The sequence below is a fragment of the Antechinus flavipes genome, chromosome 4 (genome assembly GCF_016432865.1).
Source record: "Antechinus flavipes isolate AdamAnt ecotype Samford, QLD, Australia chromosome 4, AdamAnt_v2, whole genome shotgun sequence".
NCBI lineage: Eukaryota > Metazoa > Chordata > Mammalia > Dasyuromorphia > Dasyuridae > Antechinus > Antechinus flavipes.
The window spans coordinates 114997419-115017891 of NC_067401.1; positions in this window are offsets into that span (position 1 = coordinate 114997419).

The following is a 20473-nucleotide window of genomic DNA, read 5'->3' on the forward strand; positions in this document are numbered from 1 at the left end:
AGAATTGCTGGAGAGACTCCTTTTAACCAGAGGACCAGCATAAAGGGCAGAGATGGTTTTAGAGGTGTTTCCAGAAATCTTCAGAAGAAGCACATGGAAAGATTTTAGAAGCTGCAAATGTGTAAGGGAAGCTTATAGAAAAAGTAGCTTATTTCCCTAGATCCTCCAGGAAATTTCCCTTTCAGTAAGGTCAGAGACATTATCTTGGCTTGAGCTCAGATCTCTCACTCCCAGGTATAGAGTTCATTCTCTCTGAAAAGAGAGAATGGTTTATCTTCTGTATTATATCTCTGATTTCTGTTTGCTTAGATGAATGGGCTTACTATTTATTTGCTATGTGATATAATCAGTGTTTGAGAGGAGCCAACAAGCCAGAGTACGTAAATTTGGGGCCATCCTTCCCTTTAAGGACTGAGATTGATGGGATCATTACCAGTCATCTTGATTCTTGTCTTGCCACTAAACGTTGATATCCTGGAGGAGAAAGTGAGGTTGATGAGTTTGCATAGCTCTGCCTCAAATCTCGCTCACTTGAAAGTCAAGACAGCACCTTCATGATGTCCTTGGTCCTCTTCAAGAACAAAAGACAAACATCCACAGGAACCTGGTCACTGATTTTTGTTCTAAACCAGATTCATACTCCCAGACCAGCAATATTTGGAGGCAGGAGCAGATAGATAGAATTCTTGTCCAACACCACTTTTAGATATGGGTAAAGGAAGGAACTCAAGAAACCAGTCATGGTTCTTCCTGTCTCAGGCTTTCAAGGGAGAAACCTCAGTATCCCATAGGGAAAAGTGAGATAGATTCCTGAGAAATCTATGCATGCTTCCTTTGAGCCACATTTAGCCAACCTATATCTATCTATACATACCTCCCATGGGAAACCCAAAACTAGAAGGTTTGAAAACCTTTAATAATGTTCTCTGTGAGGCAAATCTTTTGGACAGCTCTAATCGATGAAAAGTGCTTTCTTTTTCTTTCTTTTTTTTTTCTGTTTTTAATTTTAATGTTTTTCTCAATTATGTGAAAACAAAAATTTTCAACATTTTAAAACTTTTGAGTTCCAAATTTTCTTTCTCCTTTCATCCCCCCAAGAAGGCAAGCAATTTAATATAGATTGTACATGTGGAGTCATGTGAAACATTTTCACATTAGTCATGTTCAAAAGAAAATACAGACCTGGCAGTTAAGTGGATGAAGAAGTCAGGAGTACCTGAGTTCAAATCGAACCTCAGATACTTAACACTTCCTAGCTGTGTGACTGGGCAAGTCACTTAACTCCAATTGTCTGAAAAAACTGAAAATACAGACCAAAATACTTTCCAAGAATAATAAAGTTTTTTTTTTCCTAAAGAAGTTTCAATCTGCATACGGATTCCATTAATTCTTTTTCTGGAGAGAGAGAACTTTTTTTTTTCATCATAAAACCTTCAGAATTACCTTGGATCATTTTATTGTCAAAAATAGCTAAGTCATTGCTATACTATGTACAATGTTTCCCTAGTTCTTCTCATTTCACTGTGTATAAGTCCATGGAAGTCTTCCCAGGCTTTTCTGAAAGCATCCTGCTCCTTATTTCTTATTGAACAGTAGTTTTCTGTTACAATCATATGCTCTGATTTGTTCATTGTCCATTTCCTTATTAATGGGCATCTGCTCAATTTCCAGTTCTTTGCTAGAACAAAAAAGATCTAATTTTTTTGTGCATATAGAATCTTTTTCCTTTCCTTTGATTTCTTTGGGGTCAAAAAATATGCACAGATTTACAGCTTTTTGGATTTGTTTTTCAAAATGGCAGGGTAAGTTCACCAACAGTGTACTTGTTTAGTTGTTTTTCAGTCATGTTCAACTCTTCAAAACTTCTTTTGGGGTTTTCTTAGCAAAGATATTGGAGCGATTTGACATTTTGTTCTCCAGATTATTTGACAGATGAGGCAATTGAGGCAAGACTACTCAAGCAACTTGTCTAGGATTCTATAACTAGCTAGTATGTGTCTGAGGACAGATTTGAACTCAGCTTCTCCTGGTTTCAGATCCAGTGCTCTATCCAATGTGCTGACTAGCTGCCCAAAAGTGCATTAGTATCTCAATTTTTCCACATTCCCTCCAATGTTTGTCAATTTCCCTTTCTGTCATATTAACCAATCTGATAGGCATGAGGTGGAACCTCAGAATTGTTTTAATTTTCATTTCTCTAATTAATTGTGATGTACAGCATTTTTATATGACTATAGATAACTGATTTCTTCTTCTGAAAACTGTTTCTTCATGTCTCTTGACCATTTATCATTTGGGGAATGACTTTTATTTTTATAAAATTGACTCATTTCTCTATATATTTGGGAAATTACACCTTTATTAGAGAGACTTGCAGCAAAAAAAAAATTCTCCTAATTTCCTGCTTTTTTTCTAATCTTGACTACATTGGTTTTGTTTGCACAAAACCTTTTTTTTTTTAAAAATATAGCTTTTTATTTATAAGTTATATGCATGGATAATTTTACAGCATTGACAATCGCCAAACCTTTTGTTCCAATTTTTCCCCTTCTTCCCCCTACCCCCTCCTCCAGATGACAAGTTGACTAATACATGTTAAATATGTTAAAATATAAATTAAATACAATATTAGTATACATGTCCAAACAGTTATTTTGCTGTACAAAAAGAATTGGACTTTGAAATAGTGTCCTATTAGTCTGGGAAGGAAATCAAAAATGCAGGCGGACAAAAATAGAGGAATTGGGAATTCTATGTAGTGGTTCATAGTCATCTCCCAGAGTTCTTTCCCTGGGTGTAGCTGGTTCAATTAATTACTCCTCTATTGGAACTGATTTGGTTTATCTCATTGCTGGATATGGCCACATCCATCAGAATTGTATGTACTGTATATTTGTACAGTACTGTTATTTAAGTATATAATAATCTCCTAGTCCTGCTCATTTCACTCAGTATCAGTTCATGTAAGTCTCTCCAGGCCTTTCTGAAATCATCCTGCTGGTCATTTCTTACAGAACAATAATATTCCATAATATTCATATGCCACAATTTATTCAGCCTTTCTCCAATTGATGGGCATCCACTCAGTTTCCAGTTTCTGGCCACTACAAAGAGGGCTGCCGCAAACATTTTGGCACATACAGGTCCCTTTCCCTTCTTTACTATCTCTTTGGGATATAAGCCCAGTAGAAACACTGCTGGATCAAAGGGTGTGCACAGTTTGATAACTTTTTGAGCATAGTTCCAAACACTCTCCAGAATGGCTGGATGTGTTCACAATTCCACCAACAATGTATCAGTGTCCCAGTTTTCCCACATCCCCTCCAACATTGCACATTATCGTTCCCTGTCATTCTAGCCAATCTGACAGGTGTATAGTAGTATCTCAGAGTTTTCTTAATTTGCATTTCTCTGATTAATCATAACTTGGAGCATCTTTTCATATGGCTAGAAATAGTTTCAATTTCTTTGTCTGAGAATTGTCTGTTCATATCCTTTGACCATTTATCAATTGGAGAATGGCTTGATTTCTTACAAATTAGAGTCAATTCTCTATATATTTTGGAAATGAGGCTTTTATCAGAACTTTTGACTGTAAAAATGTTTTCCCAGTTTATTGTTTCCCTTAAAATGTTATCTGCATTAGTTTTGTTTGTACAAAAACTTTTCAATTTGATATAATCAAAATTTTCTATTTTGTGGTCAATAATGATGTCTAGATCTTCTTTGGTCATAAATTCCTTTCTCTTCCACAGGTCTGAGAGGTAAACTATCCTATGTTCCTCTAATTTATTTATAATCTCATTCTTTATGTGTAAGTCACGAACCAATTTTGACCTTATCTTGGTGTTCAGTGTTAAGTGTGAGTCAGTGCCTAGTTTCTGCTATACTAGTTTCCAATTTTGACAGCAATTTTTGTCAAACAGTGAGTTCTTATCCCAAAAGCTGGGGTCTTTGGGTTTGTACAAAACCTTTTTAACTTGATGTAACCAAAATTGTCCATTTTAAATCCTGTAATGCTTTCTATCTCTTGTATATTCACAAATTTTTCTCTTATCCATAAATCTTAATAGATTAAATATTCTATGTTCCCTTAATTTTGCTCATGATATCATCCTTTATGTCCAAATCATATACCCATTTTGTTTTTATATTGGCATATAGTGTAAGATATTGCTCTATAGCTAGTTTCTGCCAAACTTTTCCAGTTTTCCCAGAAATTTTTGTCAAATACTGATCTCTTGTCTCAAAATCTTAGATCTTTGAATTTGTCAAATACTATATTATTATGGTCATTTACCACTTTGTATTGTACACTTGAATTATCATTCTGTTTCTTAGCCAGCATCAGATGGTTTTGATGATTTGTTACTGTTGTTTAATCCAACTCTTTGTGACTCCATTTGGAGTTTTCTTGGCAAAGATACTAGAGTGGTTTGCCATTTCCTTCTCCAGCTTATTTTACAGATGTGGAATTAAGGCAAATAGGGTTAAATGATTTATGGTATTTGAACTAAATTCTTTCTAATTGCAGGCCCAGCCCACTATCTATTATACCATCTACAAACTCCCATTCTGATGATTTTTTTTATGATTGTCACATTTTAGATCAGGTAATTGCCCCAATAATGATTAACTTCTTAGGAGTTACAATTATCCTCTTCCCATATACGAAAGTAAACATTTCACCCTTATGATTTTCTCTTTCATGTATACCTTTTTATGTTTCTTTTGAGTCTTGTTTTTGAAAGTCAAATTTTCTTTTCATCCATGGTCTTTTTATCAGTAATAAAGTTTTCTCTTATCCATAAATCTTAACAGATTAAATATTCCATGTTCCCTTAATTTTGCTCATGATATCATCCTTTATGTCCAAATCATATATCCATTTTGTTTTTATTTCATTTGAAATAATCTACAGAAAGTAGGTTCGAAAGTCCTTTATTTCATTAAATATTTTTTCCTATAAAGAATTATATTCAGTTTTGCTGGATAGATTATTCTTAGTTATAATCCCAATTTCTTTGCTTTCCAAAATATCATATTCCAAGACCAATCAGGCCTATTATTAATGTGGAAGCTGCTAAATCTTGTTCATCCTGATTGTGGCTCCACAACATTTGAATTATTTCTTTCTAGCTGCTTACAATATTTTCTCCTTGACATGGGAGCTCTAGAATTGCCCATAATATTTTTGGTAGTTTTCATTTTGGGATTTCTCTCAGAAGGTGATTGGTGGATTCTTTCAATTTTTATTTCACTCTCTGGTTCTACAATATCAGGACAGTTTTCTTTGGCAATTTCTTGAAATATGTTAACTTCTTTTTTTGATCATGGCTTTCAGGCAGTCCAATAATTCTTAAATGATCTCTCCTCAATCTGTTTTTCACATCATTTGTTTTTCTAATGAGATGTTTTACATTTTCTTCTATTTTTACATTCTTTTAATTTTGTGTTATTATTTTTTGGTGTCTAATGGAATTATTAGCTTCCACTTGTCCAATTTTACTTTTTAGGATATTCTTCTCTTCAGTAAATCTTTTACCAAGCTGTTGACTCTCTTTTCATAATTTTCTTTCATTGGTCTCATTTCTTTCCTCAATTTTTCATCAGTCTCTCTTCTTTAATTTTTAAAATATTTTTTGAGGAATTCTGGTTGGATTTATATCCATTTCAAATTTTTCTTTAAGACTTTGCTTATAGCTGTTTTGAAATCATTGTCTTCTTCTGGGTTTGTGTTTTGATCTTCCCTGTCATTATATTAATTTGTTATGAGCAGGCTCTTTTTGTTGTTATTGTTATCTCTTTGCTTTTAACTGTTGCTATCTCTTTGCTTTTTAACTTTGTATTAAAGCTGAACTCTGCTCTTAGAGTAGAAGGGATACTATCCTAACCTCAGGCCTTTCTTGCTGCTATTTGCAGAGCTAGCTCTGGGGTTCTGTAGGTTTTTGATTCTTCTAAGATATTTGATCTAGGGAGATGTATGGTCACTGTTCTCCTTTCTAAGTGCTGGTCTTTATCCAGGAAGGAACTTTGATTCTCTGTTGCCACAAATGCTGGCATCCTTCCAGACCCTGAGACTATGACCACATCTATTGATCTCCTTCTCCTCTCTATCTTGGAAATCAGATCCTGTGAGTGTCCACAAATATTCTTCTCCACCCTGGAACTACCCTTGTTCTCCTGAGGTTATAACTACTATTATTGTTCCTTTTGGAATTGTGTGTGGGCAATACAATAGGATCTTGAACTCAGCATTAGCAAAGTGTCCTGTGCAATCTCCTGCCACCCTGCTCTCCCCCCATCCTTTCAGTGGACTGAGGGCTCCCAAAGCTAGTGCAAAAGCAATACAACCACTTCTAAATCACTTCCACTTTTGGTTTGCAGGGGCTGGGCCTGTGATACCAGATCTGCCCTTTGCTTTATATCACCACCACCACCATCATCCTGGTGAGAAAGATCTTTCCTGCTGATCTTCTATGTTGTCTTGATTTGGAAAATTGTTTCACCCAATTTTTTCTTAGTTCTGCCATTCCAGAATTGGATTTCGAGGCATTACTTTAGAGTTAGTTGGTGTGAAATTTGGGAAAGCTCAGTTAAGTTCTCTTCTCTGCCATATATATCAAAAGTACTTTCTTTTAAAAAAAGCTTAATTTTCCGCTTCAGCATTTCTTGAATTTAGTTCTACCTTTCTGAAATATCACAGAACTCTCTTCCATCCTACTATTCTGAGTTTAATAGCTTGTAATTCTATAACACAGTACAATCTCATTGGTAAACTTTTTACTCCATACTCCTCAAAGCCAAAATCAGGGGCAAACTGCCTGAAAATGTGATGAGGTTCCACTGTTTCATTTTCTTTAGTAGCTGTCTTAAGCCTCTTTTCTCCACATACCTCCTGGAATACTTCCTCTACCCTCTCTCATTGCAGACAATCTCTCCTAATTTACTAAGATTAAAGACCATCCTTTACATTCCACAATTCTTCAAAATCTTCAATTGTATCTTTTGCACAAATCTCTGATAAACAAGTGGGTCTCCTTACAAAGGTCTACTGTAGAATCATATCTCTAAGCCATCTGGTTCAAATTCCTCAATTTTCAGAAAAAAAGCTGAGGATAGAAGAGTTAAGAAGGTGTTCAGGAGGATTCAAACTTAGGACCCTTGAATCCAAATCCACTCTTTTCACTGTACTAAGATGGCATCTTGAGGAAGAAAACTCTGTCTTTTGTATATTAATCAAAGTCTTTCAGGGAGAATTTATTAATATTTACAAGCATTTCTGCATAAAAACAGTCCAAATGAGCAGGATTCCATCCGTTTTCATGGGAATTTTCTCTCATTCAAGCAATATCAATTTAGAGTTCATAGAAGTCTGCAAACAAAAACTGAGAATTCCACAAGATAATTAGTGTTTGTTTTATTTTATTATTTATAGTTTACAATAATGATATGAATATAGGAACACCCTTAGAGAAATATCTTCATGAAATCAATCATTCACTCATGAACCTCTCCTTCTAAGAGGGAACTACTATTTTCTTTTCTATCTGGTCAAAGATGACAAAGGACTACTTCTCTTAATTGAGAACTCCTCACTCATCACAAATCAAAAGTCTCTAATCTTAGATTTAGGAAATAGGAAAGTCTTTCCTTGCCTAGCCTTTTTTTCTAGCTGTCCAGTCTTCTGGAACCTTTTGCCAAGTTCTCCATTGTACTATGTGAGTCAAAGACATTGACTTTCTTGATATTCCTTCCACCCATAATTCCATCTTCCTACCTTTGCAATGTACTCCATGTCAAGCTTCTTGGTTTCCTTCAAGGCTCAAGTCTAATCCCATTTTCCATTGCTCAACACCCTTCTCCTACTTTTGAATGTGTCCCTTGGAGATTTCTTTCTATTTACACTATGTATTTCTTTTGTATACATATTTGTTTAGGGGCAGCAAGGTGGCTCCAGTCTTGGAGTCTGGAGAACCTTGAGTTCCAATCCAACCTCAGAGATTCATGAGGTGTGTGATCTTGACCAAGTCACTTAATCCTATTCATCTCTGTTTCCTGAGCTGGAAATGAGCTATGAAATGAGCTATAAAATGAGCTGGAAAGGGAAATGGCAAACCATTCCAATATCTCTGTCAAGAAAACTTCAAATGGACTTATGAAGAGTCAGACACTACTAAAAACAATTGAACATCATCACACACATAATTACTTGCACATAATCTTTCCTTTTAAAATGTACATTTCTTTTTTTCTTTATTTGCTTTTTATTTATATATCATATTTTTAATTTGATTTTTTTATTAAAGCTTTTTATTTTCAAAACATATGCATGCATAATTTTTCATTAATCCATGCAAAATCTTGTGTTCCAATTCCCTCTTTCTCCCACACCCTCCCCTAAGTGGCAAGTAGTCCAATATATGCTAAACATGTTAGAAATATGTTAAATCCAATATGTGGATGCATATTTATACAATTACCTTGCTGCACAAGAAAAATCAAATCAAACAGGAAAAAAAATGAGAAAGAAAATAAAATACAAGCAAACAACAATAAAAAGAGTGAAAATGCTATGTTGTGATCCACACTCAGTTCCCATAGTCCTCTTTCTGAATGTAGATGGCTCTCTTCATCACAAGCTCATTGGAATTGGTCTGAATCATTTCATGTTGAAGAGAGCTATGTCCATCAGAATTGATCATCATATAATCTTGTTGTTACTGTGTACATTGATCTCATGATTCTGCTCAGAATGTTTATTTCTCAAGGGAGGTGTTATTGTATCGCCAGAGTTCCACATAGTAAATCTTTACTAAATCCTTGTCGACTCACTGATTTGGTTGATTTCAGTTCTGAAAACTGATTAAATAAAACCAAGAACTCCAGATTAGGACATTGTCTCCTTAACCACCTGATTAAGTCTTTTGCTCAAGGAAGTTTGACAAGGTTCTTCAAAGGTTTTTCAGTCTGGTGAGACCTAGGACTCCAGACTATAATAGTAAAAAATTATTTCTTAATATTCTTAAAAACAAAAAGAGTCCTTAGTACTGTTTCCACAATCCTCTCCCTTCTCATCTCTTTCAGAAGTTTGCCTTTTTAATTCTTCTTTTTATTCTCTCTATCTTCACTTTATACATTGGCTTCTATTCTTCCTTCAAATACACACCAGAACTCCTGATTCTCAAAGAAACTTACATTTGGTTCAGCTATTTCTTCAGATGAGTATCCTTTATCTTTTGTTTTGCCTTCAGTGGCTTCAATTCCTGCCAAAATGTTAGAATGTACTTTAAAGGGATGATTAGTGAATGACTAGAAAAGAAAGCATGAATGCAAAGTGAAGTGAAATAGGACCAGAAAAACAATGTACATAATGACAGTGTAAAGAACAGAAATTCAAAATAAAAAGTTAGGTTATTATCATAACTAACTATTCCAAAGAGATCAAAGAAAAAGGTAAAGGAACAAAAATGTTTATAACAGCTCTTTTTGTGGGGGCAAAGAATTGGAAATTGAGAAGGTGCTAATCAGTTGAGGAAAGGCTGAACAAGTTGTGGTATATAATTGTGTTGGAGTATTATTGTGCTATAAGAAATGACAAGCAAGATGCTTTCAGAAAGACCTAATGCAAAGCAAAGTAAGAAGAATCAGAAGAACATTGTATACAGTAGCAGTGATATTTTAACCATGATCAACTATGAAAGACTTAGCTAGTCTGATCAATAAGATGATCCATGACAGTTCCAAAGGATCCATGATGAAAAATGCTTATACAGCTAGGAAAGAACTATGAACTTGAAATACATTTTTTCAATGTCTATTTTTTTCTTGCCTTTTTTTTTTTTGGTAAGATGTATAATATGGAAACATAGTTTCCCCCTCCTCAATTGGGCTTTATTTTTCCAAATACATTTAAAGATAGTTTTAAACATTCATTTTTGTAAGACTTTGTGTTTCAAATTTTTCTCTTTCCCTCCCTCACTTCCCCCTTCTCCAAGACAGTAGACAATCTGATTTCAGAGGAGAATTGAGAAAATGCACTTCCCTTTCTTTGCAGAGGAGAAATATTATTGTGGAATATTGAATACACTATGAGACATGGTCAATGTATATTAGTTTTGATGAACTGCTGTTTTGTTTTTTTTGGTTACAATTTCATTACAGGAGATGACTATTGGGACAGGGAAAGGCACATTCAGAAATTAATGTGATGTTAATTAAAATAGGAATTAGAAATAAAAAATGATTAAGTTTTAAAAAATAAAATGAATTAATGGCCACAAACATTTAATATTTCTTTAGGAAGAATGAGCAATGACAGTCTAACTTCATTTTTGCTATTAGTTGGGTAGATCAGGGAAATACTATAATCATGTTTTACTTATATTTCATCAAATCATTTGACAAAATCTTTCATGCCATTCTTGTGAACAAAATGGAGACATATGGGCTAGACATTAGTACAGTTAAGTAGAATTAGTATTGGTTTGGACAGCTAGCTAAAAAAGTTATTAATGGTCCATTGTCTATTTGGAAGAACATCTCTACTGGCATGCGCCCAAGGATTTGCCCTTGACATTATATTGTTTAACATTTTTATCAATGCCTTTCATAAAGGAATAAATAGTATGATATCTTGAATGACAGAATCAAGATCCAAAAGATATCTCCAAGATTGTACATGGGGTTCAATTAAATAAGATGAAATTTAATAGATGTGATTGTCAGTTTCTACAGTTCATTAAATCAATTTTACCAACAAAAGATGGGAGACATTTGGCTGTTCAGTGGTTTATCTGAAAGAGATCTTGGGTTTTAAATGTATCATAGAGTCATTCATGCATCTCATGCAAACTCAGTAAGCATCCAAAAATATGACAGTCAAAAAACCAAAACCATTGCAAAAGTGACTGCATTGAAAGAAACATTTCATCCAGGAATATGGAAGTGATTGTCCTACTGTATATATTCTGCTCCAGTAATCTAGAGGATCATGTTCAAGAAATTAAAGTACTACTTTGGGATTTCTCTGACTTTTCCACCATACCCTCCCCAGCTAATTCCATTTCCCTTTCAGCTTCACTTGTGTGTTGTCTTTCCCCACATTATATTGTAAGCTTTTTGAGGATAAGAACTGTCTCTTTTTTCATGTCTGTATCCCTAGTGCTTAGCTCAATGGTTAGCATTTAGTACCCACTAAATAGATGCTTATTGATGGACTAATTAAGAGGCTGGAGAGCCTTCACTTAAAAGGTCAACTAGAATAATGAAATGATCTCAAGAACCATGTGAAGATAAATTGGATGAGAACTGAGAAGAGAAGACTTTGGGAAGACTTTATATTGGGTCTCCTATATTTTTAGAAGATAAGAAAAGAAGGTACATGTTATTGTTCCCGTAACACTGTGGAAGAAGTATTAAGCTTGTTCACTTTGGTTCCAGTGGACCAAAGTGGACTAAGAACAATTCATGGAAGTTACAAAGAGACAGATTGTGTCATATTAAAAGGGAAAACTTCCAAATGATTAGTGCTACTGAAAACTGGGATGAACTGCCTTGAGAAGTAGTAAGTTTCTTTTCTTTCTTTTTTTTTTTTTTTATGTTTCTTGCTTCTGCAGTTTTTTTTTAATTTTTATTTAATAATTACTTTATATTGACACTCGTTTCTGTTCCGATTTTTTTTTTCCCTCCCTCCCTCCACCCCCTCCCCTAGATGGCAAGCAGTCCTTTATATGTTGGATATGTTGCAGTATATCCTAGATACAATATATGTTTGCAGAACCGAACAGTTCTCTTGTTGCATAGGGAGAATTGGATTCAGAAGGTATAAATAATCCGGGAAGAAAAACAAAAATGCAGATGGTTCACATTCGTTTCCCAGTGTTCTTTCTTTGGGTGTAGCTGCTTTTGTCCGTCATTTATCAATTGAAACTCAGGTCTCTTTGTCAAAGAAATCCACTTCCATCAAAATATGTCCTCATACAATATCGTTGTCGAAGTGTATAATGATCTCCTGGTTCTGCTCATTTCACTCAGCATCAGTTCATGTAAGTCTCGCCAGTCCTCTCTGTATTCATCCTGCTGGTCATTTCGTAGTAAGTTTATTTTCAATGGAGGTCTTCAAATAAAGAAAAAAAGTACAGACTGGAGCAGCTAGGTGGCCTAGTGAATAAACATCCTGGAGTCAGGAGGATACAGTTCCAATCCAGCTTCAGACAGTTACTAACTATATGACCCTGGGAAAGTCCTTTGTCCTGATTGCCTCAAAAAAAAAAAAAAAAGTAGCTAGTGGTCTTGTAGAAGCAATTTTTAATCTAGGCTAGATTAAGTGACTTCTGAGGTCCCTTCCAAACCTGAAATTCTACAAATCTATAGGAATAATCTGATAATAGTTTGTTTGTTTGTTTTTTACCCAAGGAAATTTATTGAACAACCCAAGGAAACTGAGAAATAGAGATAGGGGAGATGGGGTAGACAATCCAAGTTTATTTTACATGGGTCAGAATGGAGACAAGATTAGAATAACCAGACTCCTCTTCCTCTATCCCAACAGTTGCTGTCTACAAATTCAGTACTGTCTGGTGAGATTTCTTTCTCGCCTGTTGTTTAAATCAGGAATCCGGAAGGGAGCCACAGGCTAAAAATACTCTCCATGTGTTTAGAAGTTTCTTGGAAAATAAACTTCCTTGTCTTGGCTCTTGATTTCCATACTCACCAGCCCTGTTTCCTGAGCACAGGGTGGAGTGGGGAGGGTAAACTATCTGCCTGCAAGAAACAAGACCCAGGTATCCCCTGTGTCCCACCACTGGGCAGTCGGAGGGCCCCGGGTCAGGGCATGATACCAACAACAGGTTGCAGAGGTAAAGAAAGAAAGATGAAGCTAGAAGGGTAGTAGACCTGTTCAACTGGAAGGCTGGGTTCTTATGCTGACTCTTACCAGAGACACCTGGTGTAGTAAAAAAAAAAAAAAAAAAAAAAGGAATGTGGCCATGGAAGTCAGGAGATCTAGGTTTTAGTCTTAGTTTTGCAACTAATTAGCTATGAAACTTTTAATTAAGTCCCTTGCTCTCTCTAGCTTCAACTTCCTTATCTCTAAGATATATGGCATAGTGGATGGGTTAAAATCCCATCTGACATTTATTGTGTGACACTGGACAAGTCACTTAATTCTCTTTGCCTCATTTCCTCATCTATGAAACGAGGGGGATGGTCTCAGTGGTTTCTTTCAGCTCTAAATGTATGAGTCAATGATCCTAAGAGAAAGGGTGTGTATTCTAGTACCCTAGCAATTTCTAACACGGATCCCTACCATAATAATATCTTAATGCCTTCAGCTCTAACATCCTGATCTATTCCCAGCTTCAGAGCAAAACGAAATTTTTTCTTTCTGAACAATGAGGATCAGACCTAGCCTTGGTCCCATCCTGGCTCAGGCGCCTACTCATGACCTTAAGTAGCAGGAGTAAGCAGGAGGAGACAGTGTAAGGATTCAGTGGAAACACTAAGTCTTTAAAGGATGGGAGTCTTGTCTCCAGGCCTGTGTCCTGCACACGTCTGAACTGCTCTGTTTATTTACAGAAGTGGGGACAATGGCCATCCCTGGGGACACAGGAAAACTGGGGGAGGGGACCAGGGAGGATATACATTGTAGGAATCTTCTGTTTGTTTGGGATGATAAGAGAGAAAGAAATAGTTGACCCAAAATGTTCCCCAAATTGTAGAGTGAGTAGGGGTCCCCACAATTCATTCCAAAGCCCAAGAAGCTCAGTTTCCAATCTTCTCAAGATCAGTTTCACATGGGTTAAAAATTTGGAGGTGATGTACAACATGACAAATATTGTGTATATTTATCCTATATCCTATTACTTGCTGTCTTGCGGGAGAGAGGGAGAGACAAAAATTTGAAACACAAAGTCTTACAAAAAATCAATGTTGAAAACTATTTTTACTTGTATTTGGAGAATAAAAGAATATTGAAAACTTTTAAACAAAGATTTTAGAAGGGAGGGAGGAGGGATTGGGAAAATGGAGATGGAGGGAGAATGGAGAAACCAAGTCGAGATATTGGAGGAGCAGGATTAGAGAGCGAGTGTAGAAGTTTGAAGGTCATCTTAAAATGAAACCAAACATTGAATTAAAGGGAGGAATCTGGGCATATTTCATCCTCAGACAAATGTGAAAATAAGTATCATAACTAGCATCATAACATGCTTTCTTGAATGAACGGCCATGATTCCAGGTCAGTGCTGAAGGGTTCAAGCCTGTAAATTCTTTTGAGACGCCTCCTGACACTGGTCTGCAATCTTAACCTCTTGGGGTCTCCTTCTGAACCTCAGAAGTTTAAACCACATATTTTTAGACATGACCAATGTGGGAATAAGTTTTTCTAGACTATGCGTATTTGTTACATGAACTGTTTTCTTCAACCCCTCCTTGGGTAGGGGGAGATGGGAAGTAAAAAAATATATATACATAATTTACTATTTCTTTAATGTAATATCTTAAAGTATGTTTTATTGATTTCTTTTTACTTCATTGCTTCCCCCTTCCCCTAACTCCTTCTATTGAATCCTACCTTTTTAAAAATTATTTTTTATTGATCTCTTTTGTTATTACAATGACTTTATTTCATAAATGTTGCCCTTCCCCCACGGTCACCCAGAGAGTCATCCCTTACCACTTCGAAGAAAAACAAAAGGAAAGCAAAACAGTTCCTCATTACAAATCAACAGCAAAACGAATTAGCATACCAGTTAAACACCTCCCCCCCTTCCCCATTCCATCTGTGTGTATGGGTTCCATAGTATCCCCCTGCAGAGATGGGAGGGAATTAATTGTCAGATCTCTTCTTTTGAACCTTCTCTTGAAACAAAGAAAAACAGGAAAGTTTGTAAATCACTTTAAATATTTTACCTAATTTGAGCTTCAAGACAAGCAGTTTCTATAAGCCATTCCCATCACCACCCTTCTCCACCCACCCTGTTTTTGTTTTTAAAAATAAAAAAATACAAAGATCCTAAAAATCAAGTGGCTTGTTCATAGTCTCACAGTTAAGAAAATGTCAGAGAGGAATAGGACCCTAATTTCCCTGACTTTGGAGCCCACACTATTGAAAAGCAACATGTTACAGCGTATAAAGTGCTGGACTTAACAGTCTGGGAGACCTGGATTAGAATTCACTCTCCTATTATTATTTGTGTGTGTGACTCTGGGTAAGGCACTAAACTTATGGTTGCCTCAATTTTTTCATATTTAAAAATGTAGTTGATACTAATAACCTTCCCTCTGTGGGCTAATAATGCATATGAAGTAAAAGCCTAGATGAAAAGCAGAAGGCATCACCACACAAGAATTAGAATCCCAGAATCCAAGGATGAGAAGGACCCTCAGTAACCATTTTCTTGTTTTTGTTCAGTAGTTTTTAATTGTGACTCCTTTTGGGTTTTCTTGACAAAGATACTGAAGTGCTTTGCCATTTCCTTCTCCAAAGGAGGAAATTGAGTTAAATAGAATTAAGTGACTTGCCCAGAGTCACACGGCTAGTAAGGGTCTGAGAACAGATCTTGTTGTTATTTCAGTTATGTTCAGTTCTTTGTGACCTCATTTTAGGTTTTCGTGGCAAACATAATAGAGCAGTTTGCCATTTCCTTCTCCAGCTCGTTTTACAGATAAGGAAACTGAGGCAAACAGGGCTAAGTGACTTGAATAAGGTCACACAGCTAGGAAGTGTCTCAGGCCAGATTTGAACTCAGGAAGAGGAGTCTTTGGCTGTATCTGATGAGGTATAGGGGTTCAGGGAACCAAATTAAGAGGTTTAGGGTTCCTGGAGGTCAGGGAGTCAAATGAAGAGGTTTGGGATTGTGTCCCCAAATGATTAGGTTTGCGCAGGATCCTCTTGATTCCCCTAGGATTCGGCGCAGGGTAGGGAGTTGTGGGAACCCCTTCTGGCAGCACAGAGGTCATTCGTAAAGGAATTTCTGAATCTGAAAAGCTGGACTGGCAAAAGGAAGTTTATTATTGGTGTTGGAAAGTCAGCCTTTGCTATGCATGAATAGAAAGACTGAATTCCCTGGTGGCAAGGTCCTGACAGAGAAGTAAAGTTTCTAGCAGAGAAATCCTGACAGAGAGGTATAAAATCTTGCTAGGGAAATAGGTGAGAAAGAGATAAAGAGGGGAAAACACTGAAAGAGAAGATCATTTCAGCGGGCAGAGGCTTGCTGCGATGCCAGGGGGACAGGGAGGTTCCTTGGCATAGAATGGCGTGGCAGGTTAGGTCCTCTGCAAGGACTGAGCTCCAAATTGGCTCTTTGTATAATGGAAGTCTAGAAGTTGGGGTCAGTTCTTGATGGGGACTGGGTGCAGCCTGAGCTGGAATCAGAACAGAAAATCTTGGAATTGAATGAGTGTCTCTGGGCTAATCTCAACCAGTCCCACCCAGATAACAGAATCACTTTGTCTTGATTCCCTGGGAAGGGTCTCTCAGGGGAGAGCTTCTCTGAGGGAGTTCCCAAGCTTTCTCCCCAAAACCCGAGAGAGAGAATGAGAGCGTTTCGGAGCTCCCCTTGTCATATCCACTGCACCATCTAGCTAGCCTCGTAACTAACTCGCTTAATAATATCTGAAAGAGATCCCCACTACCATATAACACTCACCAAGGGGTTCCCAGAAGACCTACAATGGGCAGAAACCAAACTGTATCCCTGGGGTATTTAACTGGAGACTCCTGGCCTCACTGACTTTGCCCATGAATCTTTGGGCTCTGAATTCATCTAATTATTTTTGTCTAGTGAATATCTTTCCTTCACCTTCCACTTTTGGACAGCTCCCATGGTTGGGAGGTTTTTCCTGATATCCAGCCTCAGTTAGTCTCTCGGGAACTTCTATCCATGGTTTTCATGCTGCTTGCAGGAATCAAGCAGAAGAAGCCAGATCTATTGCAGACTTTCCTAATGTGCCCCCTCCATCTCTCTGCCTTCCCAAGTCTTCTCTTATCCATGTTAAATACGGCCAGTTCTTGTAACTACTTTTCATATGTCATAGGCTCAAGATGTCTGAGCATCCTGATCTCTCTCTGGACACTCTCCAGCCTAGAGTAACAATAATGATACTGTCGCTGAGGATAGTGGCAATTAGCTTTTCCAAAGCACTTTATAAATATGAGCTAATTTGATCTTCACAACAACCCTGGGAAGTTAGTGTTAGTATCATCACCCTCATTTTCTGGTTGAGAAAACTGAGACAGGCAGAGGTGAAGTGATACAGCCAGAACATGTCTGAGGACAAATTTGGACTCAGGTTTTCTTGACCTCAGGTCCATCTCTCAATCCACTGTGCAATTAACTTTTCGGTGTTCTCAAATGATGGCACCTAGAACAGAATACAGTAGTCCAGATGTGGTCTGATGAGGGCAGGGGACAGAGAGACTTTCACTAATTTATTGATTATTGATGAATTATTGATGCCTCTTTTAGGGTAACCCTGTGTGACAACAGCTTTTTTTTTTTTTTTGGTTGACACAACATATTAATGAATAGCATTGAACTATTAGAACCCCCAGATCTTTTTCAGACAAATTGTCAAACACGTTCCTTTCATCTTATATTTATGATGTAATTTGAGCCCTTATTAAGGCACTGCATCATTCCTGTTGAATTTCAACTTCTTAGATTCATGCAATGGTCTATTAGGTCAAAATTTTGGGATTATGAATGTCAACAACACAGAGTGTTAGTCAGTGTAATGCTGTTTGCAATTATATCTATTTTATTCTATCTATATTTTTTATCCAAGTCCCCAATAGAAATGTTAAATAGCAAAGAGTCAAGCACAGATCCCTGTGTAACCCCCCCGGAGACCTTTGGCCACACTGACAACTGAACCACTAACCAACACTTTCTGGATCTAGCCATTCAGTCTGTTCTGAATCCTTTTCTCACTCTATCTCTGTGTTACTCTCTGTCTCTCCTGTCTTTCTGTGTCTCTGTCTTTTTCTCTATATATTTCTCTGTGTCTGTTTCTCTGTCTGCTTCTGGCTCTCTCTCTGTATCTCTCTCTGTATCTCTCTGTCTCTCTCTGTCTCTCTCTCTCTCTCTCTCTCTCTCTCTCTCTCCTTGTCTAGTCCATATTTCTCCGTCTTTTCCTGGAGATCTATATAAGATGTTTTTCTTTTTAAAATGCTTTTCTTGACCAGCAGGATGAATATAGAGAGGCCTGGAGAGACTTACATGAATTGATGTTGAGTGAAATAAGCAGAACCAGGAGATTATTATATACCTCAACAGTGATACTGTATGAGGATGTATTCTGATGAAAATGGATTTCTTCGACAAAGAGAAGATCTAACTCAGTTTCAACTGATCAATGATAAACAGAAGCAGCTACACCAAAGAAAAAAATTACCCAGGCATGGATTCTGTCAATAAATTATTTAAAATAAAATAAAATGCTTTTCTAATATCTAGATAAACTTCATTGAGAGTATTTATTCACCTATTAGTTTTTAGTAATATTAAAACTAGAAAAAATCTTGGGTAGATTAAGTTAGTCTAGCATTTTCCTTTTCCAAAGAAGCAAATTGAAGCCCAAAGAGATGATGTGATTTGTCCAAAGTCACATAATGAGTTAATCAATCAGTAATGATTTATTAAGAGACTGAAGCCCGGATTAACAGAACCCCAAATCATATTCTGTGTCTCTCACACTTTAACATTGAAAATCCCATAGTTAGTGCCTTAGGAAACCCCCAACTTGGTACTTTTACCTGTAATGCCACAGTCTCCTTGAACTGCCCTACCTCACTCATTCTGCCCCAAACCTCAGGCTATCATACCACCCTACCCTCTTGATCATCAGAATAACTGGTAAGGATAGAAGATCTTATATTGTAGAATATCAGATGCTGCTCCTCACACTTTATTAGAATATCAGATACCTTTTCCCATCAGAATATCAGATAATCTTCCCATCTCCGGGGCCTCCCTAGCATGTCATCCACTCCCCATTATGTTATTGTTTCTGACTCCCTATAATCTCTCTACCCACCATTGGATACTGGATACTTGGGGACAATAGTCCGATCCAGTCAATTGACTTACTCTCCAATAAATTAAATAATTCTAACTCTAACCTCTATCTCACCTCAGTTTCCCAGCATTACATCCCAATTCCCTAGAGTTTAAACTCCAGATCTTTGGTTCCCAGAGTACATCATTTTTCTCTCCCCTTACCTCTCTCTCTGTCTTTTACACACACACACACACACACACACACACACACACACACACACACACACACACGTGCACACATACGTGTACACATAGACCACTCTATAGAAGCCTGGAGACCTGCCTACAGCTGGCCCAGAGAGGTACAGCCAGACATCCAAGGTCACGCGTTGGGAACACTAGGTTAAGGGCCTTGAAGCAGTGTTGGCAGCTCCCACTTCCCTTAATTGTTGGGGATGAAGAGTAGGGCAGGACTTCGTCCCACATCTCTTCCACTCTCCCCCACCCCCATCTTCATACAGGAGGTGGAGGAGACGCTGGCTCTCAGCTTGAGGATAGAAATAACTTTGTTGGATTCGGGTTTTGATCACTTCAGTGAAGGGGACACATTTCTTCTACCTCAAAGATCCTTCTTGTTATGGGGACTCACCTTTTCTAGCTGTAAAATGCAGAGGGGGAGAGAGGGAGAGGAAGAAACCTTTTATCCTTTAATAGCCAGTCTTCTATCCTGCTCTAGCCATCATTCCCATCACCCTCCTTCTCTGGGCCTCACTCCCAATTTTGGATGACTGAGTATGGGTGAATTACCAACGAATCTTCTCTGGAATTAAGATATTATGCCACTATCTCTTCGATAAAGAGAGCCTTAATTGATCAAAGATGGGCAGAAGCAGCTACACTCAGAGAAAGAACACTGGGAAATGAATATAAACTTCTTGCATTTTTGTTTTTCTTCCCGGGTTATTTATACCTTCTGAATCCAATTCTCCCTGTGCAACAAGAAAACTGTTCGGTTCTGCACACATATATTGTATCTAGGATATACTGTAACTTATTCAACATGTAAAGGACTCTTGCCATCTGGGGGAGGGAGGGAGGGAGGGAGGGGAAAATTGGAACAGAAGTGAATGCAAAGGATGATGTTATAAAAAATTACCCTGGCATGGGTTCTATCAATAAAAAGTTATTAAAAAAAAGATATTATGCCACTATATTATATCTTTCTTTTCCAGTTACTCTTTATAGGCTTAGTCTTCCTCCATTAGAGCATAAACTCCTTTAGGGCAGGGACTATCTTGCTTGTTTGTATTTACATATACAGCACTAAGCAAAGTACTTGAGGTGATAAGCACTTAATGAATATTAATAATATTCATTATTAATGAATATTAATGAATATTAATTTATCTCTCAGTCTCTTGGTTAATCTATCTCTCCATCCATCTATCATCTAATCACTTATCCATCCA